Source organism: Acipenser ruthenus, chromosome 38, assembly GCF_902713425.1.
Source record: "Acipenser ruthenus chromosome 38, fAciRut3.2 maternal haplotype, whole genome shotgun sequence".
In the NCBI taxonomy this organism is placed as follows: Eukaryota; Metazoa; Chordata; class Actinopteri; order Acipenseriformes; family Acipenseridae; genus Acipenser; species Acipenser ruthenus.
In genome coordinates, this window is record NC_081226.1 from 8,107,736 (window position 1) to 8,124,757 (window position 17,022).

The 17,022-nt window shown below is 43.0% G+C and overlaps 1 protein-coding gene across 1 annotated transcript in view; it reads left to right on the forward strand.

Moving 5' to 3' along the window:
• Positions 1–17,022, forward strand: part of LOC131706958 (antigen peptide transporter 2-like) — a 54,484-nt gene that overhangs the window by 31,542 nt on the left and 5,920 nt on the right. The window lies entirely within an intron of this gene.

Below are 17,022 nucleotides of genomic sequence, written 5' to 3' on the forward strand. Positions count from 1 at the left end.
ACCAGAGCATTACACAGGGAGAGAGCAAAGGGTAGAGCACCCTGACCCCAGAGCATTACACATGATAGAGCAGAGGGTAGAGCATCCTGACACCAGAGCATTACACATGATAGAGCAGAGAGTAGAGCATCCTGACACCAGAGCATTACACAGGGAGAGAGCAGAGGGTAGAGCATACTGACACCAGAGCATTACACATGATAGAGCAGAGGGTAGGGCACCCTGACACCAGAGTATTACACATGATAGAGCAGAGGGTAGAGCGCCCTGACACCAGAGCATTACACAGGGAGAGAGCAGAGGGTAGAGCATCCTGACACCAGAGCATTACACATGATAGAGCAGAGGGTAGAGCATCCTGACACCAGAGCATTACACATGATAGAGCAGAGGGTAGAGCATCCTGACACCAGAGCATTACACATGATAGAGCAGAGGGTAGAGCATCCTGACACCAGAGCATTACACATGATAGAGCAGAGGGTAGGGCATCCTGACACCAGAGCATTACACATGATAGAGCAGAGGGTAGAGCATCCTGACACCAGAGCATTACACATGATAGAGCAGAGGGTAGAGCACCCTGACACCAGAGCATTACACATGATAGAGCAGAGGGTAGAGCACCCTGACACCAGAGCATTACACATGATAGAGCAGAGGGTAGAGCATCCTGACACCTGAGCATTACACATGACAGAGCAGAGGGTAGAGCTTCCTGACACCAGAGCATTACACAGGGAGAGAGCAGAGGGTAGAGCATACGGACACCAGAGCATTACACATGATAGATCAGAGGGTAGAGCACCCTGAAACCAGAGCATTACACAGGGAGAGAGGAGAGGGTAGAGCATCCTGACACCAGAGCATTACACATGATAGAGCAGAGGGTAGAGCATCCTGACACCAGAGCATTACACAGGGAGAGAGCAGAGGGTAGAGCACCCTGACACCAGAGCATTACACATGATAGAGCAGAGGGTAGAGCATCCTGACACCAGAGCATTACACATGATAGAGCAGAGGGTAGAGCACCCTGACACCAGAGCATTACACATGATAGAGCAGAGGGTAGAGCACCCTGACACCAGAGCATTACACATGATAGAGCAGAGGGTAGAGCACCCTGACACCAGAGCATTACACATGATAGAGCAGAGGGTAGAGCATCCTGACACCAGAGCATTACACATGATAGAGCAGAGGGTAGAGCACCCTGACACCAGAGCATTACACATGATAGAGCAGAGGGTAGAGCATCCTGACACCAGAGCATTACACATGATAGAGCAGAGGGTAGAGCATCCTGACACCAGAGCATTACACATGATAGAGCAGAGGGTAGAGCGTCCTGACACCAGAGCATTACACATGATAGAGCAGAGGGTAGAGCATCCTGACACCAGAGCATTACACATGATAGAGCAGAGGGTAGAGCATCCTGACACCAGAGCATTACACATGATAGAGCAGAGGGTAGAGCATCCTGACACCAGAGCATTACACATGATAGAGCAGAGGGTAGAGCACCCTGACACCAGAGCATTACACATGATAGAGCAGAGGGTAGAGCACCCTGACACCAGAGCATTACACATGATAGAGCAGAGGGTAGAGCACCCTGACACCAGAGCATTACACATGATAGAGCAGAGGGTAGAGCACCCTGACACCAGAGCATTACACATGATAGAGCAGAGGGTAGAGCACCCTGACACCAGAGCATTACACATGATAGAGCAGAGGTTAGAGCATCCTGACACCAGAGCATTACACATGATAGAGCAGAGGGTAGGGCACCCTGACACCAGAGCATTACACATGATAGAGCAGAGGGTAGAGCATCCTGACACCAGAGCATTACACATGATAGAGCAGAGGGTAGAGCATCCTGACACCAGAGCATTACACATGAGAGAGCAGAGGGTAGAGCATCCTGACACCAGAGCTCTGGTTTTAAACAAAAAAATTGTACTTTTATTAATAAAGCTGTTAATAATGATAAATTAATTTAAACAATCTGATCATTTAAGGCAGTATCAAGATCAAAATAAATAAAGGAGTCACAATCTATGACACGGTTGTTATCCTCCAGTTCCAAACCAACACTGAATTGTGAATCTTCTTTTTATACAAGTGTGTGTGCAGGACTTCTCTCCAATTACCTTAGATGAATTGAAAACAGTAGTGAAGCAGATGAGAACCACTGCCTGTTCCCTTGACCCAATTCCTACTACACTCTTAAAAGATATTTTTAATACTGTTAGCAACCACATTTTAAACATTGTAAATGACTCACTTTCGTCGGGCACAGTTCCACTGGCACAAGGTAGCTGTGGTAAAACCAGTACTTAAAAAACAGAACCTGGACCCTCAAGTCCTTACTAACTATAGACCAATTTCCAATCTACCTTTATTAGACAGCATTTTAGAAAGAGTAGTTGCAACCCAACTATAAAAATATATCACTCTAAAGAGAGTCGTGGAGAAATTCCAGTCTGGATTCCGTAGGGCTCATAGCACCGAAACAGCCCTTTTAAGAGTGGTTAACGACCTGCTCTTCAGATCTGACTTGGGCTGTCCTTCAGTATTAATTCTCTTAGATCTAAGTGCTGCATTCAACACTATAGACCACTCCATTCTAGTTAACCGCTTTGAATATACTGTGGGACTGTCTGGCACTGTTCTTTCGTGGTTTAAGTCCTATCTTGCAGACAGATTTCAGTTTGTCTCTTATGAGGAGGACATATCTGAAAGGTCTGATGTCCTGTATGGGGTCCCACAGGGCTCTATCTTGGGTCCACTGTTGTTCTCACTATATAGGCTTCCTCTGGGTGACATTATACGTAGACATGGGGTAAATTAACATTGTTATGTGGATGACACACAGCTTTATTTGTCCGTAAAGTAGACAAATCTAAATCTAAAACAAAAAGGCCAAAATGGTTTAATAGATCAATTAAAAGAAAAATATTCAGCAAAAAAATGCACTTTAAAGAGCATTTAAAAGAGACCAAAAACAAAGTACACAGAAAGAGTACTTGGAACTGCAAACACAAGTCAAAAAGGAAGTTAGAAAGGCCAAGAGAGAGATAGAAATCAATATTGCTAAGGGGGCTAAAACCAATTCCAAAATGTTTTTCCAATATTATAACAGCAAGAGAACATTCAAAGAGGAGGTTAAATGTCTAAGAGACACAAATGGCAAAATCATAGATGAAGAAAAAAAAATAGCAAATATATTAAATGATTACTTCTCACAGGTTTTTACAAAGGAGGACACGGACAACATGCCCCACGTCGACCTGTTCCTATCCAATTTTAAATAACTTTAGCATAACAGAGGCAGAAGTGTTAAAGGGACTAGGAGCTCTTAAAATAAACAAATCCCCTGGGCCGGATGAGATCCCCAATAGTACTCAAAGAAATGAAAGAAGTTATTTACAAACCGCTAACCAAGATCATGCAACAGTCTCTCTTCACACGGGTTGTACCGACAGACTGGAAAATAGCAAACGTAATACCGATCCACAAAAGGGAGACAAAACCGAACCAGGTAACTACAGACCAATAAGCCTGACTTCTATTATATGTAAAATTATGAAAACTATAATAAGATCCAAAATAGAAAATTACCTATATGATAACAGTATCCTGGGAGACAGTCAGCATGGTTTTAGGAAAGGGAGATCGTGTCTAACTAACCTGCTTGATTTTAAGGTTCTGCTGCTAACCTATAAAACCCAGAATGGCCTGGCACCCGTTTATTTACAAGAGTTCCTCACCCCGTATGTACCCAGTCATTCACTGAGATCACAGGACGCAGGTGTTCTGAGTATCACCCCGTATGCACCCCGTCATTCACTGAGATCACAGGACGCAGGTGTTCTGAGTATCACCCCGTATGCACCCCGTCATTCACTGAGATCACAGGACGCAGGTGTTCTGAGTGTCACCCCGTATGTACCCCGTCATTCACTGAGATCACAGGACGCAGGTGTTCTGAGTATCACCCCGTATGCACCCCGTCATTCACTGAGATCACAGGACGCAGGTGTTCTGAGTGTCACCCCGTATGTACCCCGTCATTCACTGAGATCACAGGACGCAGGTGTTCTGAGTATCACCCCGTATGTACCCCGTCATTCACTGAGATCACAGGACGCAGGTGTTCTGAGTATCACCCCGTATGCACCCCGTCATTCACTGAGATCACAGGACGCAGGTGTTCTGAGTGTCACCCCGTATGCACCCCGTCATTCACTGAGATCACAGGACGCAGGTGTTCTGAGTGTCACCCCGTATGTACCCCGTCATTCACTGAGATCACAGGACGCAGGTGTTCTGAGTGTCACCCCGTATGCACCCCGTCATTCACTGAGATCACAGGACGCAGGTGTTCTGAGTGTCACCCTGTATGTACCCCGTCATTCACTGAGATCACAGGACGCAGGTGTTCTGAGTGTCACCCCGTATGTACCCCGTCATTCACTGAGATCACAGGACGCAGGTGTTCTGAGTGTCACCCCGTATGTACCCCGTCATTCACTGAGATCACAGGACGCAGGTGTTCTGAGTGTCACCCCGTATGTACCCCGTCATTCACTGAGATCACAGGACGCAGGTGTTCTGAGTGTCACCCCGTATGTACCCCGTCATTCACTGAGATCACAGGACGCAGGTGTTCTGAGTGTCACCCCGTATGTACCCCGTCATTCACTGAGATCACAGGACGCAGGTGTTCTGAGTGTCACCCCGTATGTACCCCGTCATTCACTGAGATCACAGGACGCAGGTGTTCTGAGTGTCACCCCGTATGTACCCCGTCATTCACTGAGATCACAGGACGCAGGTGTTCTGAGTGTCACCCCGTATGCACCCCGTCATTCACTGAGATCACAGGACGCAGGTGTTCTGAGTGTCACCCCGTATGTACCCCGTCATTCACTGAGATCACAGGACGCAGGTGTTCTGAGTGTCACCCCGTATGTACCCCGTCATTCACTGAGATCACAGGACGCAGGTGTTCTGAGTGTCACCCCGTATGTACCCCGTCATTCACTGAGATCACAGGACGCAGGTGTTCTGAGTATCACCCCGTATGTACCCCGTCATTCACTGAGATCACAGGACGCAGGTGTTCTGAGTGTCACCCCGTATGTACCCCGTCATTCACTGAGATCACAGGACGCAGGTGTTCTGAGTGTCACCCCGTATGCACCCCGTCATTCACTGAGATCACAGGACGCAGGTGTTCTGAGTATCACCCCGTATGTACCCCGTCATTCACTGAGATCACAGGACGCAGGTGTTCTGAGTGTCACCCCGTATGTACCCCGTCATTCACTGAGATCACAGGACGCAGGTGTTCTGAGTGTCACCCCGTATGCACCCCGTCATTCACTGAGATCACAGGACGCAGGTGTTCTGAGTGTCACCCCGTATGTACCCCGTCATTCACTGAGATCACAGGACGCAGGTGTTCTGAGTGTCACCCCGTATGTACCCCGTCATTCACTGAGATCACAGGACGCAGGTGTTCTGAGTATCACCCCGTATGCACCCCGTCATTCACTGAGATCACAGGACGCAGGTGTTCTGAGTGTCACCCCGTATGCACCCCGTCATTCACTGAGATCACAGGACGCAGGTGTTCTGAGTGTCACCCCGTATGTACCCCGTCATTCACTGAGATCACAGGACGCAGGTGTTCTGAGTGTCACCCCGTATGTACCCCGTCATTCACTGAGATCACAGGACGCAGGTGTTCTGAGTGTCACTCCGTATGTACCCAGTCATTCACTGAGATCACGGACGCAGGTGTTCTGAGTGTCACCCCGTATGTACCCAGTCATTCACTGAGATCACACCCTCCCTTTCTTGAGTAATGGCTTCCTTCCTTCTTGCCACCCTACCATACAGGCCAGATTTGTGGAGTGCTTGGGATATTGTTGTCACATGCACACTTTGACCAGTCTTGGCCATAAAAGCCTGTAGCTCTTGCAAAGTTGCCATTGGCCTCTTGGTAGCCTCTCTGATCAGTCTCCTTCTTGCTCGGTCATCCAGTTTGGAGGGATGGCCTGATCTAGGCAGGGTCTTGGTGGTGCCAAACACCTTCCACTTCTTAATAATCGTCTTGGCCTTTGATATTTTTTTATACCCATCCCCTGATCTGTGCCTTTCAACAACTTTGTCCCGGAGTTCTTTTGAACACGTCTTGGTGCTCATGGTTGAGTCTTTGCTTTGAAATGCACTACCCAGCAGAGGGAACCTACAGGAACAGCTGAATTTATCCTGAAATCATGTGAAGGTGATGTGGAGGCCACTTAACTTGGTGTGTGATTTTGAAGGCGATTGGTTACACCTGAGCTAATTTAGGATTGCTATTATAAGGGGGGTGGACACTTATCCAACCAAGCTATTTCAGTTGTTTTAATTAATTCTCTACAAATTTCTAGAATATTTTTTTCACTTGGAAGTTGTAGGGTAGGTTGTGGGGTAGATAAATGAAAAGAAAAATAACTATTTTATTGCATTTTAATTCTAGGCTATAAGGCAACAAAAGGTGAAAATTTTGAAAGGGGGTGTAGACTTTCTATAGGCACTATATACAGACGTGCTCAAATTTGTTGGTACCCTTACAGCTCATTGAAATAATGCTTCATTCCTCCTGAAAAGTGATGAAATTAAAAGCTATTTTATCATGTATACTTGCATGCCTTTGGTATGTCATAGAATAAAGCAAAGAAGCTGTGAAAAGAGATGAATTATTGCTTATTCTACAAAGATATTCTAAAATGGCCTGGACACATTTGTTGGTACCCCTTAGAAAAGATAATAAATAATTGGATTCTAGTGATATTTCAAACTAATTAGTTTCTTTAATTAGTATCACACATGTCTCCAATCTTGTAATCAGTCATTCAGCCTATTTAAATGGAGAAAAGTAGTCACTGCGCTGTTTGGTATCATTGTGTGCACCACACTGAACATGGACCAGAGAAAGCAAAGGAGAGAGTTGCCTGAGGAGATCAGAAAGAAAGTAATAGACAAGCATGGTAAAGGTAAAGGCTACAAGACCATCTCCAAGCAGCTTGATGTTCCTGTGACAACAGTTGCAAATATTATTAAGAAGTTTAAGGTCCATGGAACTGTAGCCAACCTCCCTGGGTGCGGCCGCAAGAGGAAAATCGACCCCAGATTGAACAGAAGGATAGTGCGAATGGTAGAAAAAGAACCAAGGATAACTGCCAAAGAGATACAAGCTGAACTCCAAGGTGAAGGTACGTCAGTTTCTGATCGCACCATCAGTCGCTTTTTGAGCGAAAGTGGGCTCCATGGAAGAAGACCCAGGAGGACTCCACTTTTGAAAGAAAAACATAAAAAAGCCAGACTGGAATTTGCTAAAATGCATATTGACAAGCCACAATCCTTCTGGGAGAATGTCCTTTGGACAGATGAGTCAAAACTGGAGCTTTTTGGCAAGTCACATCAGCTCTATGTTCACAGACGAAAAAATGAAGCTTTCAAAGAAAAGAACACCATACCTACAGTGAAACATGGAGGAGGCTCGGTTATGTTTTGGGGCTGCTTTGCTGCGCCTGGCACAGGGTGCCTTGAATCTGTGCAGGGCACAATGAAATCTCAAGACTATCAAGGCATTCTGAGCGAAACGTACTGACCAGTGTCAGAAAGCTCTGTCTCAGTCACAGGTCATGGGTCCTCCAACAGGATAATGACCCAAAACACACAGCTAAAAGCACCCAAGAATGGATAAGAACAAAACATTGGACTATTCTGAAGTGGCCTTCTATGAGTCCTGATCTGAATCCTATCGAACATCTATGGAAAGAGCTGAAACTTGCAGTCTGGAGAAGGCACCCATCAAACCTGAGACAGCTGGAGCAGTTTGCTCAGGAAGAGTGGGCCAAACTACCTGTTAACAGGTCTCATTGAGAGCTACAGAAAACGTTTGATTGCAGTGATTGCCTCTAAAGGTTGTGCAACAAAATATTAGGTTAGCGGTCCCATCATTTTTGTCCATGCCATTTTCATTTGTTTTATTATTTACAATATTATGTTGAATAAAAAATCAAAAGCAAAGTCTGATTTCTATTAAATATGGAATAAACAATGGTGGATGCCAATTACTTTTGTCAGTTTCAAGTTATTTCAGAGAAAATTGTGCATTCTTCGTTTTTTGTGGAGGGGTACCAACAAATTTAAGCACATCTGTATGTATATATATATATATATATATATATATATATATATATATATAGTTTGAGAAAAAGGAAAACTGTACCAAAATGATCAATAAGAAAAAAGAGAAAAGGATATTTCAGGTACTTAAAAAGGTAGAGTAATTGATTACAAATCAATTATCAGGACGTTTTGGACTACAAGTCCTTCATCGGCAGAATACAAAAAAACAGTGCTTTAAGAAGTTGATAAAAAACAAACAAGTAGTCTTTTAAACAAAATTCCAGAATGTTGATGATGATGATGATGATGATGATGGTGACCTCAGAATAGAATGTTCATTCCAAATGGCTCCAAAGTGCCTAGTTTTAAAATAAGTTCACATTCCTTTTGTTTCCTGACAGCATTAGCGCCATAGCATTGAACCATCCCTCAAATTGTGATGTCTTCTATAGTGTGGTCATTTCTGTTAAAATGTCTGGCGACAGGAAAGGTAGAGGTGTTAATTCGTATACTTCTCAGATGTTCCACGAAGCGATCAGCCAGGCGTCGTTTTGTTTCACCAATATATAGCTTGTTACATTTGATGCAGCCAATGCAATATACTATTCCTTTACTAATGCAAGTAAAAGTATCATGGATAGTAAATGAGGATTTTGCTCCCTTAACTACTGTGTTGCTGTGAATGTATTTACAAGTAGCACAGCGTGACCTATTGCATGGAAACGTACCCTTAAGACTGTCCAGATTAGGTCGAATGTTACTGTGGACCAGATGCTCTCTTCGATTTTTGTCTCTTCTGTATGACACTAGAGGAGGGTTATTGAAAATAGGAGCTGTAGAAGGATCATCTTGAAGAATGCTAAAATTTCTTTGTATGATGTGTTGTACTTTTTATGCAAAAACAAGGGGAATCCGATTGTTGGTATTCTGTGTTTTGGTTTTGTACAAGGCATCCTTTCTGTTTATTGTCGATACACTTAACTGAGCTTCTCTAAGTACAGTGTCTGGAAAACCACAGTTTCTGAAAAATGCACACACGTCATTTGTTTTATTCAAAAAATCACTATCATCACTGCAAATGCGTCTCAGTCTTAGTAATTGGGAGTATGGAATGGAGTTGCAACAAGCTTTGGGATGTGAGGAGTCGTATCTTAGATATGAATGAGAGTCTGTTTCTTTGTAGAAGATTGTAGTATTGATGGTACAATTAGAAACCGTGATGGTAATGTCTAAGAAAGAAATTTGTTTAGAAATGTTCCATGTATACTTTAGAGCTGGATGAGACTGGTCAATAAAATGTATGAAATCCATTAAATCTTCATTAGTGTTATCTGAGATGCCAAATATGTCGTCATTGTATCTAAGATATAACATTGGTGTATGTCCCTTGTACTGTTGAAAAATTTTATTTTCGATCCATCCCATAAAAAAATTTTGTTCCCATACTGACAATATATTATATTGAAATTGGGATAAATTGGCCTTGAAATTTATTTGTGTTTTTATTATTTTATTGTTCATTTTGAAGTTTTACTTAGTAAAATGGCAAGAAAGCAGCTCAGTGCAGAGGACATTAAGCTTGAGTCAGCAGGTCCTGGACCAAAGGGTGGTGAATTTCAGCCTCTCTACGATTGGACCCCACCTAACAACACCCAGCCTCAAATTCCACCTTTTTCTGGCACACCAGGTACCAGGGTGAACACAACTGGATTTACCCCAATTGACTTCTTCCAGTTGTTCATTACCGATGACTTTTTTGAGTATTTGGTTATTCAAACCAATTTGTATGCCCAACAATATATGGCACAATATGGGGACAACCTGGGTCGATATTCTAGGGCGGTGGTTCTCGACCTATTTCAATTATGCAGCTATCTATGTGTTATGTAGGCCGCACCCACACAATATACTTACTACCTGTATATCTATAAAAAATATGTTTTTGTATCTGTTATCTGATAGCAGTGCCATACAAATCAATATAATACCTTTCATTTTAAATGAGCAAAATAAGTAATAATATAACTGTTAAAATTAATTTTCTTTTAAACTTACATTAGTGGGAGATCTGGCAACTTCCTTTGTTTGAAGCAGTAATTGCTTCACAGTCTGGTTGAAGATGGGTGACAGCACACCGCAGCTGTGCATGAAGGTTTGCATCAGTCAAGCGAGCGCGATAGCGGGACTTAATCCGGCACATGGCTGAGAATGTACGTTCACAAATGCAAGTTGATCCAAACATAGACTGTATTTTGGCACTCAAAAGACGCAAATTTTGTCCAGCAACACATTTCCATAATTCCTGGACAGAACTTGCATGCTGTGCTGTGTAAGTTGCTCCCTGTCCCTGCAAATCTGACAGCTCTTCTTCCAGTTCATGCCTGGGAACATAAAATGTTGTGGCAAGGTCTTTAAGATGTAAAAATCCCGTAGAAAAGCACCAGCAGACTGTACTTTAACAAAATCGGATAAACTTGATAAAAAACTTTTCTTGCAGCTGCTGTACCGTAGCAACACATTTTTCTCTTGTCACTTTCCAGAGCCCCTTCACATGCTTCATTTAACATTGGGAAATGCACGAGGTCTCCTTCTTTAATTTGAGCGATGTACAGTTCAAGTTTGATCTTAAAACTGGCAACAGCGCACATTAACTCGTCAGTTGCTTTTCCTTCACACTGCAGTTGCAAATTCAGCTTATTTAGATGCCCAGTGAGGTCGGCAAGAAATGCCACATCTTCCTTCCAGCTGTCATCTTTTAATTCAGGATATTTATCCTCCTCACCAATTTCAGAAAGAAACCACACAATTTCTGGAAGTAATGCAACAAATCTTTGAAGAACCTTACCACGACTTAGCCATCTTACTTCTGTGTGTAACACTATATCGCCATATGACGAGTCAATTTATTGCAGCAAAGAAAAAAAATGGCAGTGTAGTAAGAGTCAAGCACAAATGAAGTTTATTACTTTAACAACTGTGTCCATTATTCCCTTCATGCGACCGTCTCCTAACTTGCTGCAGAGAGCCTGTTGATGCACAATACAGTGAAATGACAACAGATTTGGCTGCTCCCTTGTCATTTCAGCAACTAGTCCCCGATGTTTACCAGTCATACACAGAAAAAAATTCAGTTGTTTCTGTTGTTACAGAAACAACTGAATTTAGTGGAACATTCATTTCACCGCATGCTTGGCGAACAGCAATGTATATATTCTCCCCACGGATGCGATCGTGCAGTGACTGCAGCGTAAGTAAGTCTTCTGTAATTTCAAAGTTGACTGTATCAATGCATCGAATCCAAATGCAAAACTGGGCCACGTCCTCTATATCTGTTGATTCATCAACTGCTAAACTTAAAGCTGCAGCAGAGGCGATCTTTGCTTTAAGTTGGGTGGCCAGGTTTTCAGAAAGATCTGAGATGCGCCGACATACTGTGTCATTGCTTAGCTGCAGATTTTTTATCCTTCTTATGACTTCATTTTTGTTTATCAAATCATTAAAGAGACAGTCCGCGGACTCTAAAAAACATTCTTTCACTAGCTCCTCATCACTAAATGGTTTCCCGTGTTTGGCAAGCATCCAAGAAATTATGTGCGATGCACGTGTCACAGCGTCTGCTTCAGTAAATGTGGCACGCAACACTTTCTGCTCATTGTTTAGCGATTTCTCAAGATGACTAATTTTTAACTTTCCATCTTCAGATTTCTGTGATGCTTCGTCTCAAAATTCCTTTTTACTCTACGTTTTGCACACAGTGAGGGCCGTACGACATAATAAACAAAACGGCTTCCCATCTCTTTCCAGTCATCTTGTACCTTTCTGCCTTCTACTGCCAAACTGCGATGCTTCTTTCCTTCATCTGCCTTTTTACTTTCATTGCTTTCTGAAGACATGCAAGATCCTTTCCCTCAGCGAACAACAAACCGATCAATTTTCTCTCTCGTCTATGCTACTCAACTGCTCCGCTCTAACAAACTACGTCAAGAATATATATATTTTTTGCCTGGATCACATGGGCCGCAGCTGTGTACTTATTGGGCCGTGGGTTGAGAACCACTGTTCTAGGGTGTGCAAATGGGTCCCCACTAATCTAATTGAAATGAAAAAGTTCTGGGGTTTATCCCTTCTGATGGGACTGGTGAATAAAACTAGAATTGATTTATATTGGTCCACTGACCCTTTTCACACTTGCCCAGTTTTCCCTGCCACCATGAATCAGGAAAGGGTCCAATTCATTTTAAAATTTTACAGTATAATGACAATTCTAATGCTCTCCTGAGGGACCATCCTGAATTGGACAGACTCTCCTACAGAATATTCTCCTTGAAAATTGCCTGTTATGGGATTAAACTATACAAACTGTGTGAGAGATCCACTGGGTCCACTCATGGGTTCAGAGTGTACACAGGGAGGGACTCTCAGATTGAGCCGCCTGGCTGCCCCCCCCCATGGTTCCAGACCCCTGAGAGAATTGTGTGGGATCTGGTTTTTCCCCTCCTAAACCCAGGCTGCCATTTTGTACACAGATCATTTCTACACAGGAATCCCTCTGTTTAGGGCCTTGCACACATCCCAAACAATGGCTTATGGCACAATAAGACTGAAAACAGGAAGGGATTTCCTCGTCAATTGGTAGCCAAGAAACAGAGGTGTGGCGAAACTAGCGCTCTGCGCTGTGAGGAACTGCTGGCAATGAAATATACAGATAAAAAGGATGTGTACCTCCTCACCACCATCCACAATGAGGCCACGGTGGCAGTTCCTGTGCGAGGTTGGGACACTCGCACAAATAAGCCTGAGTGTGTTCTGGACTACAGTAGACACATGGGAGGTGTAGATAAGTCGGACCAAATGCTGGATCCATACAATGCTGCAAGGAAGACCATGGCATGGTGTAAAACACTCGCCATGTACACGGTCCAGATTTCATTATACAACAGCCATGTTGTGTACCGTACGGCTCCCGAAAACAAGCTTACTTTTCTAGCCTTTTGGACTTCTGTCATCTCCAGCCTCATATTTGCCATCCAAGAAATGTCAGAAACAGTAAGATTAGAGACAGTGGCTAGACTTACTGAACGTCATTTTATACAGACGCTGCCACCATCTGGGAGTAAAGCAAGACCACAAAAAAAGTGCTGTGTATGTTCCCATGCGGAGGGATACACGGTACTACTGTCCGCACTGTCCCTCTCAGCCAGGCCTCTGTTTGGAGGAGTGTTTTGAAAGGTACCACACGGTACATGAGTACTAGAAAGGCTAAACCCCAGAACAAACCACCATGACCAGAAACAAATGTAACAAAAGTTACTAAAAGTCACTTGTTGTCATGCAGCAACATAACCTTGTGGAGGGGGAGTTCAAAGTGACCTAGTCTCAGTTTAGGACCTATAAACGCCTCAAAGACTATAGAAAGGTGCACATATTTGGTATTTCTGAATTCAGGACACTCAGGGCAATCCAGAAACACTGTCTTTTTAACAGTGGACCAAAAGCTGTTAGAGTCACATGTCCAAATATAAGGGAAAAAAGTGACTTTTACGATATGCAGTGACATTACCTCAAATTGCAGAAGGATTATGGGTAACACCCCATTGACGCACAAGGTCATGTTACCCATTTATAAATAAAATCCTTATCTTGTGCAGTTTCAGAAAATATATACTTATATATACTTATCTTATTCTTTGGTGGAGTAGTGGCCATTTGAAATCAGGGTGGGTACAATAAACCATGGGCTGTGTTTTTCAAAGTGGCCAATTCAAAGTGGCCTAGTATCTGTCTAGAGCATGTAAACCCCCCAAAACCAATGAAAAGATTTCCACATAGGCACAGGCAAATCCAGCAGCTTACAAGTTTCTACATTCTTACAACAATCATTAGCATTTTAGGGACTAAATGTGATGCAGGTATAATACATTTCATGAAAAAGTTACATTTTGTTTACAATAATAGCTGCATTTTTTGGTCACATGTCCAAATAAACCATAGAAACTTGGCACAGAGTCTGACAAAAAAAAAAAAAAAATATATATATATATATATTATATTGAATTAGTTTGCCAGGGGTACCTCAAAAAGGAACATAAAGTAATTTTGATGTAAGCCAGGAGAGTCCCAAATTCAAAAAATGTCTGTAGCACAGGGCATTTCAAGGGCCTCAGCAGAGAAGGAGTTAAAATAGATACCAATGAATAATAATAATAATAATAATAATAATAATAATAATAATAATAATAATAATAATAATAATAATAATAATAAAGATTCTCCATCCTTTTTCACACACATAAAAAAGTAAACTAATAATAATAATAATTACTGTCCTTTACACACACGGACACACATACAAAGTAAAAGTAAACTAATAATAAAATACAGTAAATAGATAAATAGTAATAATAATAATAATGATTGCAGATAAATAATGTCTCTTCTTTATACACACACATACAGTAAAATAATAAAATACATGGCTACATAATAATAATAATAATGACTACAGCTAAATGTTCTTTACATAGGCACGTAGGCTACATACAAGAAGTAAAAATAAAAACTAAACCAATAATAAAAAAACAACTAAATAATTATTCCTCATTCTTTTACACATCAAATAAAAAAATATTATGTTAAAAAACATAATAATAAATGCATAGCTAATACACAGATGTACACAAACACCTAACTTTTGGCATCACATGTGATAGACCTATTTAGTTTTGCCTTTCCTGAGGAGAAACAAGTAAAAAAAAAAGGAAAAACAAATCTAAAATAAAAACGTATATGTGAAACGAACTATAATAAATTTTGTTGTTAAATGTGATGTTGGTACAGTAGTTACTCTTGTCTACAGTCATAAAATGTAGCCCTGCCCAGCAAGCACACACGCACACACAGACATGACACGGGGGGGGGGGGGGGGAGGGACACTCGTCTTCATCATGAAAATATTATATGTCCCACCCATAGATATGACATGTTTTGTTATCGTAACAACAGTTATGAAATTACAGCGTGTCGGCAGCAAAGGGTTAAAGTTTTTTTTCAACAGTACACCTCTGGTGCAATCAAGTCACTGAACGCAGCTGTGAGAGAGCTGGAGAGAGAGATTCTGAAAATTGAAAACCAGTCTGAACATAGCACAGTGGCAAAGGAGACCTTACAGGAGCAGAGACACGCCCTGGGCAGCCTACTGGAGGAGAAGGTGCGGGGGGCACATGTGCGGTCAAGATTTATCAAGCTAAGGGACATGGATGCCCCCACCAGCTTCTTCTTCAGCCTGGAGAAAAAGAAAGCAAGCAGCAAGCAGATGCACTGTGTCCGGCTGCCCTGTGGGAGAGAGCTGCTGGAGCAGGAGCAGATCAAAGAAGCGGCAGTGCAGTTTTATACTGGACTGTTTTCCAGCGAGCCGTGCGGTCAAACTGACAGGGACTCACTGCTGCAGAGCTGCCCAACCTGAGCGAGGAGGAGCAGGGGAGTCTGGAAGGTAACATCAATCTCCAGGAGCTGACCTCAGCAGTCAAGCAGAAGGCCCCAGGAATTGATGGTCTACAAGCAGAGTTTTCCAATATTTCTGGGAGGAACTGGGGCCAGATCTACTGCTAGTCCTGCAGGAGAGTTTGCGAGATGGGGAGCTGCCTCTTAGTTGCCACAGAGCTGTAGTGACTATGCTGCCCAAGAAAGGAGACCTGTGCCAACTAAAAAACTGGAGACCAGTCTCAATTTTATGTGCTGATTTAAAAATCTTTTCAAAATGTCTGGCCATTAGACTGAGAGAAGCATTGAACAGTATCATACACCCAGACCAGACCTACTGTGTGCCAGGACGATCAATATTTGATCATATATTTTTAATTTGAGATTTTTTAACATATACTCAGATGGGTGATTTTAATGTGGAACTGGTCTCCTTAGATCAGGAGATCAGAGCTTTTGATCAGGTCGACCACCATTACCTGTTTACAACCCTGGAGTCCTTTAGGTTCAGCCCCAGGTTCATTAACTATGTTAACATTTTGTACAGTAATTTTTTAGTATTTTAAAAATTAAATTGGGGGCTCAGTCTGCCCTTTCCGGTGCAGGGTTGCTTCCTCTCTGGCATGCTGTATTCCCTCTCCATTGAGCATCTGCCCCTGCTGTGGCAGTAAAGGTGTCCGCCTATGCTGATGACGTTAATGGGTTTATCTGTAGTAACCACGACGTCTGTTACAACAGAGCCTGGAGACATTCCAAGGGGCTTCATCAGCAAAAATAAACTGGGCAAAGTGTGACACGTTCTTGTCAGGTAGCTGGCAGGAAGGTGGCCCTCCTGTTCTGCCACAGACATTGAGGTGGGAAAGAACAGGGCTAAAAATATTAGTTGTCTTTTTGGGGACTGAAACCTATATGGAATTTAACTGGGAAAGTCTCGTGGTGAGAGGGCACAGACTTTGGCACAGACTCATGTGTCTGGACCCTCCCCAGGGCCTGATTAATGAAATCCAAAAGATTGGTCTCTGTTACAGAGGAGACGGCCCCGGTGTGGCGAGTCCTGTATAAGTGGACAGAGAGTCTCTCTGTGAAAGAGGAGACGGCCCTGGTGTGGCGAGTCCTGTATAAGTGGACAGAGAGTCTCTCTGTGAAAGAGGAGACGGCCCTGGTATGGCGAGTCCTGTATAAGTGGAGGGATTGTCTCTGTTACAGAGGAGACGGCCCCGGTGTGGCGAGTCCTGTATAAGCGGACAGAGAGTCTCTCTGTGAAAGAGGAGACGGCCCTGGTGTGGCGAGTCCTGTATAAGTGGAGGGATTGTCTCTGTTACAGAGGAGACGGCCCTG